This window comes from Lasioglossum baleicum, chromosome 6, assembly GCF_051020765.1.
Source record: "Lasioglossum baleicum chromosome 6, iyLasBale1, whole genome shotgun sequence".
Lineage (NCBI taxonomy): Eukaryota > Metazoa > Arthropoda > Insecta > Hymenoptera > Halictidae > Lasioglossum > Lasioglossum baleicum.
Window position 1 is genome coordinate 13,047,281 of NC_134934.1, and position 14,911 is coordinate 13,062,191.

The 14,911-nt window shown below is 45.6% G+C and overlaps 1 protein-coding gene across 4 annotated transcripts in view; it reads left to right on the plus strand.

The window, feature by feature from the left end:
- The first annotated feature begins 7,427 nt into the window (after window positions 1-7,427).
- Window positions 7,428-14,911, plus strand: part of Fz2 (frizzled 2) — a 154,515-nt gene continuing 147,031 nt past the window's right edge. For all 4 annotated transcript variants that reach the window (XM_076425956.1, XM_076425960.1, XM_076425958.1 and 1 more), the window contains exon 1: window positions 7,428-7,818. The gene's annotated coding sequence lies outside the window, so the exon portion shown is untranslated. The remainder of the gene's footprint in view (window positions 7,819-14,911) is intronic.

Below are 14,911 nucleotides of genomic sequence, written 5' to 3' on the forward strand. Positions count from 1 at the left end.
ATACCGTGAAATGTTTGTCGGTGCGGTCAGGATAACCCCTTTTGCAATTGCTCAAGAGAAAGTTTACCGCGTGCGAGATATTTTAGATGTAGAAGCGTCGGAGATATTTATACGGCGCAAGTGTCTACAGAAGAGCTAATCGGTAGAAGGTACTCGGAAAATCGATGGAGATGCGACTGCTTGGATTTTTCCGCGGACGGAAAAGGTGAAAAGAGAAATCAAATAGAGCGGGGCGCCGTCGCAGCGTGAAAGTAGATATAAGACGAGTGGCTTTAAGGGGTAAGAGGATTTTCCATGGAATCTAGTCGGTTGGGTAGAAGGCGAGACGTGAACTTCGGTACCTCGCGGCGAGGCGCGGAACCGCGATTAATTGCCTGTGTCGCGATTTTTAAGCGAGCGCTAATTTCTGCGGACAAGAGTCGCAGGAGGCTGGTGCCCTCAACCCCTCGACAGCGATCGTTATATAATGTTTCGCCTTAATTGCGGATTCGACCCCTGACGGTCCGTACACCGGCTGGCTGGCCTCTGCGACTCCCCCGCGCTCGCGCGATACACTTTTAATTGCGTCCAGATTTGCAATTCAGATTTCCTAGGCGCAAGCCGGCGTCTGACTCCTGCATATATCCGAAATTCGAAATTCGCTCGAGTGCTGACGGAAGACAAAATACCCTTCGCGCGGCCAGCCGCAGGGGATCACGTCGGTCGTCTCGACGCACGAAAACTCCGCTTCGAAACGTCCGCCCCTTCAAAAGCGACGCCGAAGTCGAATTGATGCAATTATTACGCGCGGAGTTGTCTGCTCGCAAGTTTCCTGCGACAACGCAGTTTCGCGATCAATGGAAAAGTGTCACACAACCAGAAGGGCGAACAAGTGCTAAATTTAGAGAACTCGTCAATTTTCGGGTGTAAAAGGTTTGCGAGAAACACTCCGTTGCTGTTCCATCATTTTGATCGGATGAAAATAATTCTCCTACTCATTTGTCTAATGAATTCATAAAAATCTGCAGTCTAATAATTAGCATTATACGTCACGAAAGAATGCTTTTGTAATTAACAAGACTTCCGAAACATGAATCGGCTTGGTAACACGTGTCTCAGTGGCATAGAGGAAACAGAATACATGCTTCAGTAGCACAGAGGAAACTAAAAGTAGCCCAATTTATTCATAAAAACACAATTATTGTAGTACACAATAGAATTTATAATAAATATCTACATCAAATTAGTTCGCAACTCTTAAAACATACAATTCATTAAACCAATTTATCGGTAGGTACATTACAATAAAAGTCTCGGCAAATGTACTTTCGCAGAGACACTACAAATATCGAGCTCCGATGCTCGCAAAGTTCGCGAAACTCCACGTCCACGAACTCGCCGAAGTATAAAAGAAACAATATTTTTTGCTAGAGAAAATCACTTCGAGGGGGATGACATCGACCCCCGAACTTTCCGCGTTTCCTCCTCGACCTGCCCCGTTACAAAGTTACATCGAAGAAACGCGAAAACTTCGGGGGTTGATTTCGCCGTCTCGAATCGTCTCCTCTCCGCCGCGGGAAGAAAGAAACCGTTCGCCTCGGCGAGTTTCCAGGTTGCACCACGGTTCCCTTAAATGAAAATAGACCGTATTTAATTACGCCGTCCACTTACATTCGTTTCGCCATGCTATAGAATTTCTTCGGAGCCGGATTCGCGGGTCGATGTATATTTCATGAGTCCGTCGATCGATCGGGCAACTGCAGGACGGAGAGCTCGACTCGGCTAGCTTTTCCAAATTTAATAGAGCGAGCGTGTCAGTATGGGAACTGGGGCAGCGCTCGATACTCTCTGGTGTCTATAAAAATACGCGAAACGCTTCGCGTCGGAGATGGGAGTACCCTAAATCATCGGATGTATAAATACAATCCTAAACAGTCCGGAGAGAAAGAAAGATCCATAAGGCGCGGCGATACTCATCGAGGCGGATGTTCCATCGGTCGCGATGTAGGATGGCCTGTTCAGAGAACGAACATATAATTCTATTTGATAATTCTAAAAACATTATTACATTTGGTAACGTAACAAGATATCCTGTTGTATTGGGTTGGCAAATAAGTTTGTTCGGTTTTTTAAAGTAGAATGAATCACAAAAACCGAACGAACTTATTTGCCAATCCAATATTAACGCAATCTTTTGAGATATCTAAAGTAATTCAATAAATTGTTAATCTTTGCCTTTCAGAGGATCGAGCCGTAGCAGGTCTGCAAAACCGTGACAGATGGGGAAGAGGGATCGTGTCTCAGGTTGGTAATAGAATTCGCTGTGTAAGAATAAATGTATACGGGAAGTCGAGCGAAAGGAATCATCTCGGACGCACAGTGATCCTTTTCGTTGATTTAGCTAGCCAAAATTATGTATAATATTTAATGGTCTCGGGAGGTTTTCAAATCGCATATAACATCATTTCTTATTTGTTTAAATATTTTAGAAACATTTTTCAACACTAAACCTACCGAGTACTAAAAGCGATTCAAATGTTTTAGCTTACAAAAATGACAAGGCTCTACTTACTTAGATTTTGTGCAACTTTAATCACAATATGTGCTTGGACAAAGATAATCGAATTTATTGTAAAACGAAAAATATAAAACCGGTCATTTGACCGGCGGTGGTAGGTTTAGTGTTGAACTTTCATACTGGAAAGCGAAACTTTCATACTGGAAAGAAATGTGTACAACTTACTTGAAACGTACCAAAACTGTCTCATCGCATTTTAGCAGCGAAACACGTGCTACGAAAATCTCTGACATTCGAGAAAGTACAGCACTTTATGAGTGCCTGAATGAAAAAAAAAATATTAGTACATTGTATATATTAAATTATAGCAATCAATAAAAATTGTACACTTCAGGTAAAATGTTTGAAATCGACTTTTGGCCAGCTGAATCAAAGAAAAGGACTGTGGGGCGGGCTAGGACGTGGCGCGTACCTTTTAAGAGGACCGTGTGTCCTGTGGCCGGTATAATTTCTTTCTGCGCTCCTTATCGCTTTTCCAATATGCCCGGCCGGCAGATGCTACCGTTCCTCTGATAAGATGACCGTGCTCGAGTGCCGCGCTCTCGCCGGTGGTATGGGGGATCGATCGCGTGGCCGATTCTGCTTTTGAAGGAGCCGGCGTTAACCTCGTACGGGCTCTCCTCGAGCGTTGCGATACGCTCCCATTCTAAAGGTTGTGTGCTCTGTGTGCCCGGCAGCGGGAGCGGCGCGTCGGTGTGCTGCCAGTGCAAAAGGGGGCCAAAGGCGTTCTCTATCGCGACGGGTGTTGCCATGACACCATGGAACCTCCACCCCGCTTCTAAATCTTTCCCTCTCTCCCGTCCCTCCTCCCTTGTACACACACCCGTGGGCAACTACAATTTCTTGCTTCAAATTTGCCGGAATCACTCGTAAAACACCGTGGCTCGGCGCGATGCACGCCACCCCCTACCTACCCGATGCACACGCCCCGGTGTGTATTTATTGCACCGGCTCTCAACGCGCGCCACGTCGATCTTTTAAGCTTCGATTGAGCGCGGTTCATCGTGCCCGGAGTTTTCCGATCGAGCCGATCCGATCCGAGCTCTGCGCACACCTGTACAGCGAACGAGCGCTTAAGCTACATACCTGTTGAAATTAGCATTCGCGAATCGTTATTCGAGACCGAGATGAGGTGGCTATTGATAGACTCGGGTTAGCTGTTACTTAAAAGCAGACAAAATCGATCAATTAATAGCACCTAAAGTTAGCTTCAGTATACTTACAGTATATTTACTGAACGAACCATGTAAAATCTTTATTTCACTCCGTTTTAAGTAAAAAAGTTCGATGCACTTAAAACTGTAGTTGAAACATAAAGTTTTCGCGCTATCATGACTTCATGCGCAAGCTAAAGCAGTAAAAGCTAACAGAGATTGCACAATTGATATTATCGAAACAAGCGAAAAACTTTCCAAGAAACTTATAGTAAAATCATAGGAGATTGTGTAATAGAGATGTAAACGCAACGATATCGAGGTACACGATAACACGACTGCATTTGTACGACAGACGTATAAGCGTAAAAGCACAATAGGGACGGGCAGCAATGCACCAAAAATCCAATAAACGGATTCGTAAGAGTTTAAAGGAGGTAACGGGGCTTTGTACGAGCGAAAGCGAATCTATCATTGTGAGCTTTCAAAAGGAGACAGAATCCATTGATTCGGAAGCACTTTTCTCCACAGTGGACCGCATCGCGAAAGAATACTAAGAATTTTTCTATACACCGGGTGAAAGACGTCAGTCCGTACCCCGTCTGCGAAAATATTTACGTACCATTTTTACTGTGGATTGTAACCCAGATATTCCTTAAACTGGATTGCTTCGCGTAGGACGTTTCATCGCGGGTAAAAGACGGGGAAACTTAGCCTGTTTCCGTTCAAACTTTTAATACCGTGCAGTAAACACGACGGCGGACTTGTCGCGCTAAGTCCCTCCGTTTTATCCCGGAGGATGTAAATTCGTAATGCATTTCGTCGAGAAAAATTCTTTAGCGGAGGAGTAACGCCGCTCCACCGTCTTCCCAGCGACGAACTTTCCGTGGGAATAGATATCAACGCGAGAACGGGCACATTCAATTTTTTAAAACGGTGCTGCCCGAGAGATTTTTCCGGAGACTGTTCTTTACAACCTGTGCTGTTTAAATATTCCATTCTTGCTGGAGATGCTTAATCTTTTTGTCGAATATTTTAGTAATAGACAGCCACGACATTACGCCACTAAAAACTCTAGATAATATTTCAAATGAAGTATTTAATTTATAGGGATTCAATAGTCCTTTAGAAATCCAGAATTTGTTAATAAATTGTTCAACAAGACAACAGTTTCAACCGACAAATTACCTTCAGTCATTACTTTTGACGTTACTGTTTAAAACTATATCAAGCTTCTTTTGGACGTTCAGAGTTAGTAAAGGGTGAAGCATTAAAACAGCGATGAAACGAATCAGCAATTCCTGGCGACGAACTAAGATGTAAATGGAATGAAAAACGAAAGTGGTAGTTAAGGGTGAAAAGTCGCTAATTAGGATCCGATGGTCCGGCCTGCCAATTAACTACGCTCGAAAATGTAAAGCTGGTAAAAAGCGGATCTCCATTAATAACTAACGTCGTATTTAATCGTAAGGAAGCTTGTTTCCCGGAGGAGCGTCTAGAGAAAGGACTCTCGCGGCGTAACTCAGTCTGCAGAGCCGTTCTTTCAAGGGAAAAAACGAGCTGGATATTATATGAGCGGTCCCCATCGAGAATTTTACTAGCGTACCCGATTCCGAGCCATTACGCTTGCGGAGCTTAAAGCCACGATGCAAAATCTCTTTCTGGCAAGGACTCGCGGCGCATCATCCCCGGCTATTCCAAAATGCAGGCTGGCTCCGCTCCAAGCGTCCTGCTCTTTCTCCTTTAGTCCTTTCCCCTTTGACGCCGCGTCTTCCGATGTCGTACATCCTACACCTTTCTGCACATTTCACGGTTACTCGTCCCTCCTCTTGAAAAACTTTCCTGCAGTGAAGAGGTCCCTGCATATTTCTCCTTATTCCATCCCCGCACCCCTCGCTCCCCGCTGTTATCATTTAATGCGACTAACCGATATACAAGGATTACACTCGGGACTCGATCTTTGAATAGATCACGTTGCCTTCGCCGCGCGTTTCGAGGCTAGGATAAAAACTGCTCGCCTTTCAATCTGTACTATCGTCACATTTCTTATCTCTCTTCTTGTTCCGTGTCTTTATTTTCTTGAAGCATCTTTGCAATTTCAACAGTTGTAAAATAAACAATTTCAGACCAGTCGTTATGACCGGTGTGCCGGCAAGTTTAGCGTTCACGAACTTTTCAATAATTTAATAAAATTGTGAACGAAATACAACGTACAGAACCAAAGTGTAACCCAAAAATAAGTAAAACGCCACCAGGAAACATTTTGTATATCTTTGGGTCCTGTTTATTAAGAGACGCAGCAACCACGCGAATCTCGAAAGTATCTCGTGGAGTACAGAAACACGTGCCAAAATTAAAAGGATACTTAATTCTTTCAAATCGAGAATTTAATTGCTACTGGCAAGGAAAGCTTGCGGCACGCAGCGATTAAAACTCCATCGGCTCAAAGATCGCTCGTTCGCGCGACTGCTCGCTGGCGAGTATCAACAATAACGATCGTGTATCCGCGACGCGTTAAGTGGCCGCAGATAAGGGAGCCATTAAAATATGCGGCAAGAGAAACCTGAGTGGAAGAGAGGGAGAGAGAAAGAGAGAGAGAGGTCTGCTGCGGTGATTGATACTGAAAGAACTCCGGTCTCGCGGAGTTCTGCAACCCTTATGAAAATTTACCGTTGTGTACGGCTGGATTTATCGGGGGTTGAATTTACAAGCTCCAGCGAGGCGGCCAGGCTAGCCTTTCCGAACGATAAATTTCTTGGACTTTATCCAGCTCGGTTTATCCGTGTTTGTCTTACATTTAAACTTCTGTAGCTCCCTCCGACCAGCATCCGACCGGAGTCCGCTCGAAATTCCTCTTCTTTTCCGGAGGACATTTGTCCGTGTCGCATTTAATTAGCCAGGAATAAGTTTGGGAATTATGCTCGCCTAGATCAGCGATCCGCTCGGCGGAAGGTAGCCGGTGTCTACGGACGAGAAAGAAGAGGAAAGCGCGAACCGGTACACCTCTGCAGGATTCGTAGGATCCCGGGAACGTTGCCACGACAAACAGAAAATAAAACAAGCTCGTTAGAATCGTCCGCTCGACCATAACCATAATTCAGAGAGGAGGAAGAAGACGGATCTTCGGGCGAAAACAGTCGAAGCGATCTGGACCGGAAAAGAGACGGGGGGGGGGGGAAGAAAATTGGAAATTTCAAAGGGCCGGGGCCGTCTGTTGTGCCGGTGATAGCCGTGCTCATCGGTTCGGACCACTTTGACGATTAGGTGGCGCCGGCCATTTTCATCGGCAAGATAAACTCGGCTTTTCCTAGACCTCCTTAGCCTTTGTTAGGCGGCGCGCGGCGCTCGCAGCCGAGCAAGAGACAACTCGCGAGGGCGTCCCGAGTGCGGGGGTGGCCGCGGAACAGAGGTTCCAGTGGATGGAAACAGAGGCGAAAGCTCGCGAAAAGAAGAGGGACGGAAAATGGAAAAGAAATTCCCATTACTTTGGGGGAGAGACGTCTAGTACCCTTCTTCTTCATCTTCCTGCCCCGTCGTCGTCGTCGTCGCGCCGCGCCGTCGACGTCGTCGTAGTCGTCTTCCTCGCCTCCTTTCGTTTCCTCCGCTTCCTCCTAGGGTCTGCTACGTGGTCTCCGAGCAAGGGGACACGATGCACGCATGTGCCGGGGTCATTCTATCGATTTCTCTGGTTCGCGTGGCAGTCACGAGGAGGCGTACCCAGAGCCGCGCTCCCGCTGCACCAACACGCCACCCAAAACAGCCTCGCGTATCGTCGCAACCGGGTTGCCTTTTCAAGGTTAACCTACACGTATAGATAGATAGACAGATATATATACATAGATATATATATACACATACATACGTATATACATATACGCTCACGTATACATACATACAGAGAGACAGACATAACGAGCACCGCCACCGCCGAAAGTGCCGGCAGTCGAGTTTTAAGTGTCCCGTCTCCGACGCGCGGTGTCTTTTTTTGTATTTGTTTCGCGTGTGCGCTCCGATCAGCCGGTGAAATTGGACTGGTGATCTTTGAAGATTGCTGAGAAACGAGAACTCGGACGATCTGAAAAGTCTTGCGCTCGCTTTTTTTCGACGGTGAGTAACAACCTGTCCCTTTGTACTGTGCGCGTCTGTTTTCATTTTTGCGAGGACAATGCTCCTTTTCTTCCTTCTTCTTTTCTCGTCTTTTCTTCTTCTTATTCTTCGTTTTGCTCGTTCTTTTTCCGAAATTATTTCGGATAGATTGCGCGAGTTTCAATTGGCCGTTAAGCGTCCCCAGCGACGGATGATTTCAGCGGATGTCTATTAAAATTGCAACGTGCAACCGGACTGTTTTCCTCGAGCGACAGCTGTCGTTAGGACCGTAACGGTGGCAGAATAAGTAGCGTCGATGATCGCAGGCCCGCGTCTGCATAGGGGTGCAACGACGCGACAATTAAGCGACGGCTAATCAGCCGAACCGCGGAGACGCGGATTTTCTTCAGGCTTTCGACAAGCTCTTTCCGAAGGACGGCCGCTCTCCAAACCGGCGGCACCGTAATTTCGTGTAAATGGACAATCGATCTGCGATACCGCCGATATCACGCAAACGTAAAACCACCCCTCGTGCTTTGATAGCCGGGTATTCTCGAGTCGCGGCACCAGGGGGAATGACCACTTCCTTGTTCACGATTTATGCCGCGGAAAATGGAAACTCCGGGACAACCACCGGCAAGAAATCGTTACTCACTCGTTGACATTACTAACACATAATAACACCACCCGCAATTATGATACGGAAACGCTGGGGTGTGCGTTGCTTTGAGAATCGCGCGGATCGTTCGACATTTTCACGAGCGGGACGGTGCGCACGATTTTTGAAGCGTCACTCGTGAATTGTTTTACGGATTTTGGTGGGGATTACCATTTTTTAATTGGCAGAGTTAGGCGAAACTGCGTAGAATTATTATCTTTGTGTTTTGCCGCTGTTTGCTCATTTTTATTAGCCGAGTCTATTCGTGAGTGAAAGCGTTGATTTTTATTGTTTGAGTTGTGAATGATTAAATGAAAATTGGGAATGGAATGGCTTGCAGGCGTTTCTGGTAGCGGCTCCGATACATAACATGCTTGCTATCATTTTTCGGAGCGATATTAAAGAAATCATAAAAGGAAGATCGCGATTAAAATGTGATTTCGCAGGATGATAACATAAAGATCTTTAAATGTGTACACTTAACATTGAGTACAGTTGCCTGTCCATTTGGTAGGTACACACGATTAACACGATATATCTTAAATGTTTACTGTGCAGTTTTGATAACTCGAGTTTGTGTTTCCAGCAGATGCGTATCGAGATATTATTGCGAACTTTTATGCGAAATAAAAATGTGTGCATTCATTACATGACACAGGAATTACATATACTTTTATCTCTTCTTTTAATCATCTTGATAGGTGAAAAGTAATATAACAGTGTTTTTAAATCGTCAGAACATTTTCACTGTTTTGTATACTACCCTCTCATTTATCTCACAAATGCATCAAATCCTCAACCTAATTATTACAAAATATGTCAAAACAAGTCCATCGTCAAGTAACACAACGTTAACCGTCGAATCATCGAATGAAGCTATACCCATTACATTCGCGACGTATCTAAATATTCACAAGCCTATACCTCGAAAGACTTAGGCAATTATCCATCTCGGAAATTCATCGCTCGACATGGAAGTGGAACGATGATCTATAGACCAGTCCAATTAATCGTTTCCAGCGGCCATTACGTCGAAACAATTACCGCGCCGATAGCAACACGGTGGCTTACGTAAGTCCCGTAAAAGAAAGAAGGTGCGTTATCGCTCGATAATCGCCAGGAGAAATCGAGGTTGTAGGATTTGCGGGGCAATCCTCGCCGATAAGAATCGGCAATGTCATCGGGCGGCTTGAAGCGGACGCGTCTGTAACGCGAAAAAAAGAGAGCGAGAAAAATAGAGGAATCGGTGAACATTCTCTCTCTCGCCGGGACAAATTCAAATAAGAGTTATCGGCGACGCGGAACGTTTGCCTACATAAATCCAGTTAGCCGTGAGCCACTCGGAATAGTGTCGTGAGCGAGTCGCGGCTGAACAATGCGGGCCGCGTTGGTTTCCAGAGAATTTTTCTCCCCCTTTTGGCGCGATAAGCGCCGTTATCTTTTGTCGCGCAACGATAATCCAAAGAACCGTCGTTTCAGTTCTTTAGGCAGGTCGGCTGGAGCTCGGGCGGCAGCTCTCCGATGAACTAAACGCCCGTGGCTATGTAACCAGGAACATAACGTCGCCTGAGTAATTCTCGAGCTTGTTACGAGCGGGAGATGGAGAAGGAAGCGAATCGTGGATACAGAGAGAGCTTCGTCGTTTTCTTCCCCTCCAGTCCACTATCTTCCCCTCTCTCTCTCTCTATCGCTTTTCGTGCAACCCTTCTTTCTCGGTTGCGCCACAGTTTCCCCCGGAGTCCACGGTTTTTCTCCTTCCTCCTTCCTCTGGTGTTTCTCTCCCGTTTCTCTCCTGTTTCTCCGGGGCTCCGCGAGAGACCGGCCTCTCTGTCTGCACCTATCGCTTCCGCTCTGTCCCTCCGCGCAGCGTTAGGTAATTCGAAAGCAATTTGAATTGACGTACACCGGCAGAGGAAAGTAATTACGGGGTGGTGAGCGCAAGCTCCCGACCTCGCCGGATCGTGTGCGCATACCACGCGCGGGGAATACACACCGATGCGCGCGGGCACGCGTGTGTACACACGCACCTACATGGCACCGCTCGCGGTTAGATTGATTAAAATTTACTATGCAAATTAGATTGCGCCTCGGAGCGACGGCCGCGAGGAGGAGTCGGTGGAGGCGTGGGCGGAAGACGGGAAACGCACCCGCCCCCCTCTGAAAAGATGAATCGTTATCATTAGCATTTTCAGCATTGACGGGACCCTGTCGCTCTGTTATCGCGCCGCCCGGCTATTGGATCTCTCTCCCGACCGTTTCACCGAGGCCAGTCGATATACCCTGCTGCCACCCTCTGCTAGCCTCCTGTATCCTATCTGCGCCACGCAGCCTTATGATTCTCGCATCCCTGAACCGCAAACACGCCGGAAATTCGCTTTCGAAGAATGCCCCAGACAGTTGCGACACGCTCCAACGGGACGAGAAGCCACCTGCGAGGACAGTCAAACGAGTTTCTATCCTCCTACGTGACGAACAACAATGTAAACTTCCCTCGAAAATTAACTGATTTTTTCCGGAATTTTGTTTACTCTGTTATTGAGAAGAATCAACTTGGAGCACGGTTATAATTACATTGTAACGACAGATACGACACCGCAACAATTATGGGATTTTTAGTTCTTTCCAGAACATTTCAACAAAATGAACCACTATGTTCATGAAAAATTTATCACTCATAAATAGCTGAATGCTTACGCTGTACACTGTACACAAACAAACACTTATCTCCGCTTCTGTCACACATGTACCGACAAAGCTGCCGTTCTGGTAATCAAGAAACGAATTTCACAGTTCGGAATTAGTTTTCTAATTCGCTTCTAAGAATCCGCGTAAATCGACGACTTACTGTACAGCTAAAATAAAATAGTTACAATATACACATTTCGATATAAACTTTGTTGAAGAATATTGAATGAAAAATATATTACAGTGGGACCCCCTCGGTATACGACCTTAATCCGTTCCTGATGTTTGGACTTATACCGAATAGGACGTATATCAAACCAATCTTTCCCATAAGAAGTAATGTAAAAATGATTTGTAATCCGTTCTCATGTAAAAAAAAACTCCTATTGGGATTATACCTACATTAATGGTGTTGTGAAATAATTTAAACACTGTTTAAACACAAATAAAAAATGAGATTTTGTTATAGATGTATTAAATTTAAACTCTGCTTAATGCTAGAATACAAAAAGAAACATTCCATCGACTGATCATTTTCTTTCATCTCTCCGTGTTGCGTTCTCGCGGGCAGCGCGATTATACGCCGACCTCATCAGTAATTCCATTACTGATCCTTACTTGTATGATCAGTCAGTTAATAATATATCAACTCCGGATTAATTTAATTTTTCCTCTGATAATTATTTATCTCACCGTGCAAAATTTGTCACGTCCAAACAGGACGTACTCCTGAAGCAGACGTATACCGAGGTTCCACTGTACTTCCTTTTTTTGCAAATACAAGATCCATACAATTTTCCTAGACCGTAATGAATTTTTGAGCCGCGCAAGTAGCAATTCCGTATCCCTTCGCGTGTAAAACCCGCTCGGCGAGAGCAGGGTGTTCGATCCAGATACAGGGGTTGGAATTTTTTCGTGCTCCTCCGAAGAAACTCGTCTTTCCGCTAGATCGCTTGGAAACGCTCCTCGCCGCGACTCGTGGTACGTAGGGTGAATTTCACCCCCCGAGGCCTGTACACGCGCTGTGGGCGAATTGATCGCGTTGGGGTAGAATCATCCATCACCAAGTGACAGACCCGTGCCAACCCCCCCGTGGAAAGGTGCCCCGCACCCTACCGGCAAGAGGAATGGACAGAGGTGGCGCGGCGAGGGTGCATGGGGACGTTAAGGGGGTGAGGTGTGCGAGAGAGGGAAAACGGTGGCGCCCTCGAACGACGGGCGACGAACCAAACAACCCCCTGAACAATGCCCAACAGATCCCACGGGACGGCGCGTTCTGTTTTCTCTTTCTCTTTTCCCGTCGTGCATCGCCCCTCGCCTCGCTTCACCTCGCCTCACCTCGCCTCGTCATACCTCGCCCGTTCCCCCGGCCACGCTCTTGTTGCCGCTGTCGATTTGCCTCTGACGCGGCAACCATCTCCGCCACGATGCGATGGTTAGTCTTCGGGAGATGTGCACGACAGGCCTGTCGATACGGAACGGCTTATTACGCGGTCATCTTATTTAAATTGCTGGTTTCGCTTATCGAGCCGGAGGATGGACATGCCCGAGCCCGCAATTATCCGAACGACCGGAACTTTTCGCCAGGTTCGCGCAATCCTTCTAACGAGTCGCTTCTTGTAACCGGCGGAGATTGTTTAACTCAACCGATACCCGATTACTCTCACTGAACACGCCCAACCCTCCACGGAACCGTTCTATCCTCTCGTCTCAAACGGAGTTTCTGAGATCAATCATTTTGTAGATTTAGACGTCGGGCAACAAGAAATTATACACGGAGTGTTGTTGTTCACACATGAAGGTTGGAACGGAAAAGTAAACAAAGTTTGAAGAATATTCAACATTCAGATCCTGCAGAGAAATATTCTCCAGTTGCTCCAGCATAGAATGTCACAAATGAACGTCGACCAGTGTCGGTATAAGTAGGGTAAAGTGCCCAAATATTAACCACTTTTCGTTGATGTCATTTTTTGATTATTTTAGAATGCTCTTTTTCGATCAAAAAATTACCAGTCGTAGATGCATTTCCTCCCTAGAAGATTCTGGGGTCAAGTTTGTCCAAAAATTAATACAACTTGGGAAAAATAAACTGAAACAGATATGTTCAAATATTTCAAAATCACTTACCTTCCTCGAAACAGATACAATCGAAAATCTAACCACAAAAATATTCAACACGTGGAGACACAACTGGCGGGTGGATCGCTACTAAAATCTATAGAATGGTGCGATTGCACTGCACATTGTTGAGTAAACATGGTAAACTATTGTTTGAGGATTTTCTCACTAGATTGCAATTTCTCCTTTACAAGATATAAGGTAGTGCCATAATAGGTGACTATACCATATTTGGGCACTTTACTCTACTCTTAAATTGTTTTTGGTATTAATAATTTGATAAATTGTTTTTGTTATTAATTGGTATAGGTGACTATACCATATTTGGGCACTTTACCCTGTAGATGACTGTTTATCTAGATCATATTAGTAAATCAATTTGCAGCACTGAAACGGAGCAGTCTGTACGCTAAGTTCGACGACTTTCCTGCAAGAAGTTTCCAAGTTAACGTCGTTAGCGCCTGGAGACCTATAACCCGACCTACTCCATGTCTCTTTCTTCGATCTCATTGCCTGTTACAGTAATGCTTGCTGTTCGTACCTAGTATGCTCAATCCTAACAACTAATCTGATCGAATCGACGTAATACGTTTACGTTCTTAGAATCAAAGCGTTTCCTTGAGAGATAGTCCCACTTTGCTGTGAATTTTCAGCAATGTTTTATGAATCCATTCTGAGTAGAGCAATTTAATAGGAAATTGGCAGTCTATGCGTCCTCCTAACGAGTTTGATCAAATGGAGATAAAACACTCAAGTTCTCGGAAGTTCGTCAAAGGTCTCGCCGGAGCGAAGAGTTGCTTCAGAAAGTACAGTCTAAATTTTCAGCAATGCTTCACCAGACTACTCCGACGATCCAGAGTGATTTAGTAGAAAGTTGAAGCGTCTCGCAGCTAGTCGATTATTAGATAATGAAAACGAGGAGTTCGTAAAGGCTGAACTGGTTGGCCGAGACTTGCCGGTCTCGCAGTTACTCTGTCGGCACAGGATGGTGCATTAGCAGCCTAGGGGTAGGTGTACCACCATCCCCCACCTCTATCCAGCTCGTTTCCCGGCATTGATGTGCTTCCTCGCCAGCGCGACGGCAATTTTCTTGATCACGCGACACAAAGGGCGGAAATCAATAATACGGCTATGGGAGACCTCAATTGGAATACGACCTGAGCTGCGTGTATACGTGTCACCTTATTTATTTTCGAGCCAATTCGTCGGAGACCGTGACGGGGCACTGATTCGCTGAACGGTATTGATCGTTTCGATCGATATACACAACTTGTCGTTCCCATGATAGTTTCGTGAACGATGCACGTAAAATACATTAGACTTCAACCTCTAAAAAATGTTAATCTTCTTCTTTGGAAAGTTAAAATTAAAAACGGTACACAAATATTTCTGATCATCTGTTGTTTAACCTTCACTCTGTGTATGGGGTGCAAATGCAAATGGAGTGCAATTGAACCCCTGTACGCGGTTAACGTTTAAATCGCAGTTCACAAAGTGAAGGTTAATCCTGCTGCGGTGTCTGATTTTTGGATTGTGGGGTCGTTGAACCTACAGCAGACTAATCTAGAGCTTTCTGTAAGAGGATTGCGATGCTCCGTGAGATTTTTCCATCCAGTTACAGCATCCGTTGTGTGTATGACGTTCCACGTATAC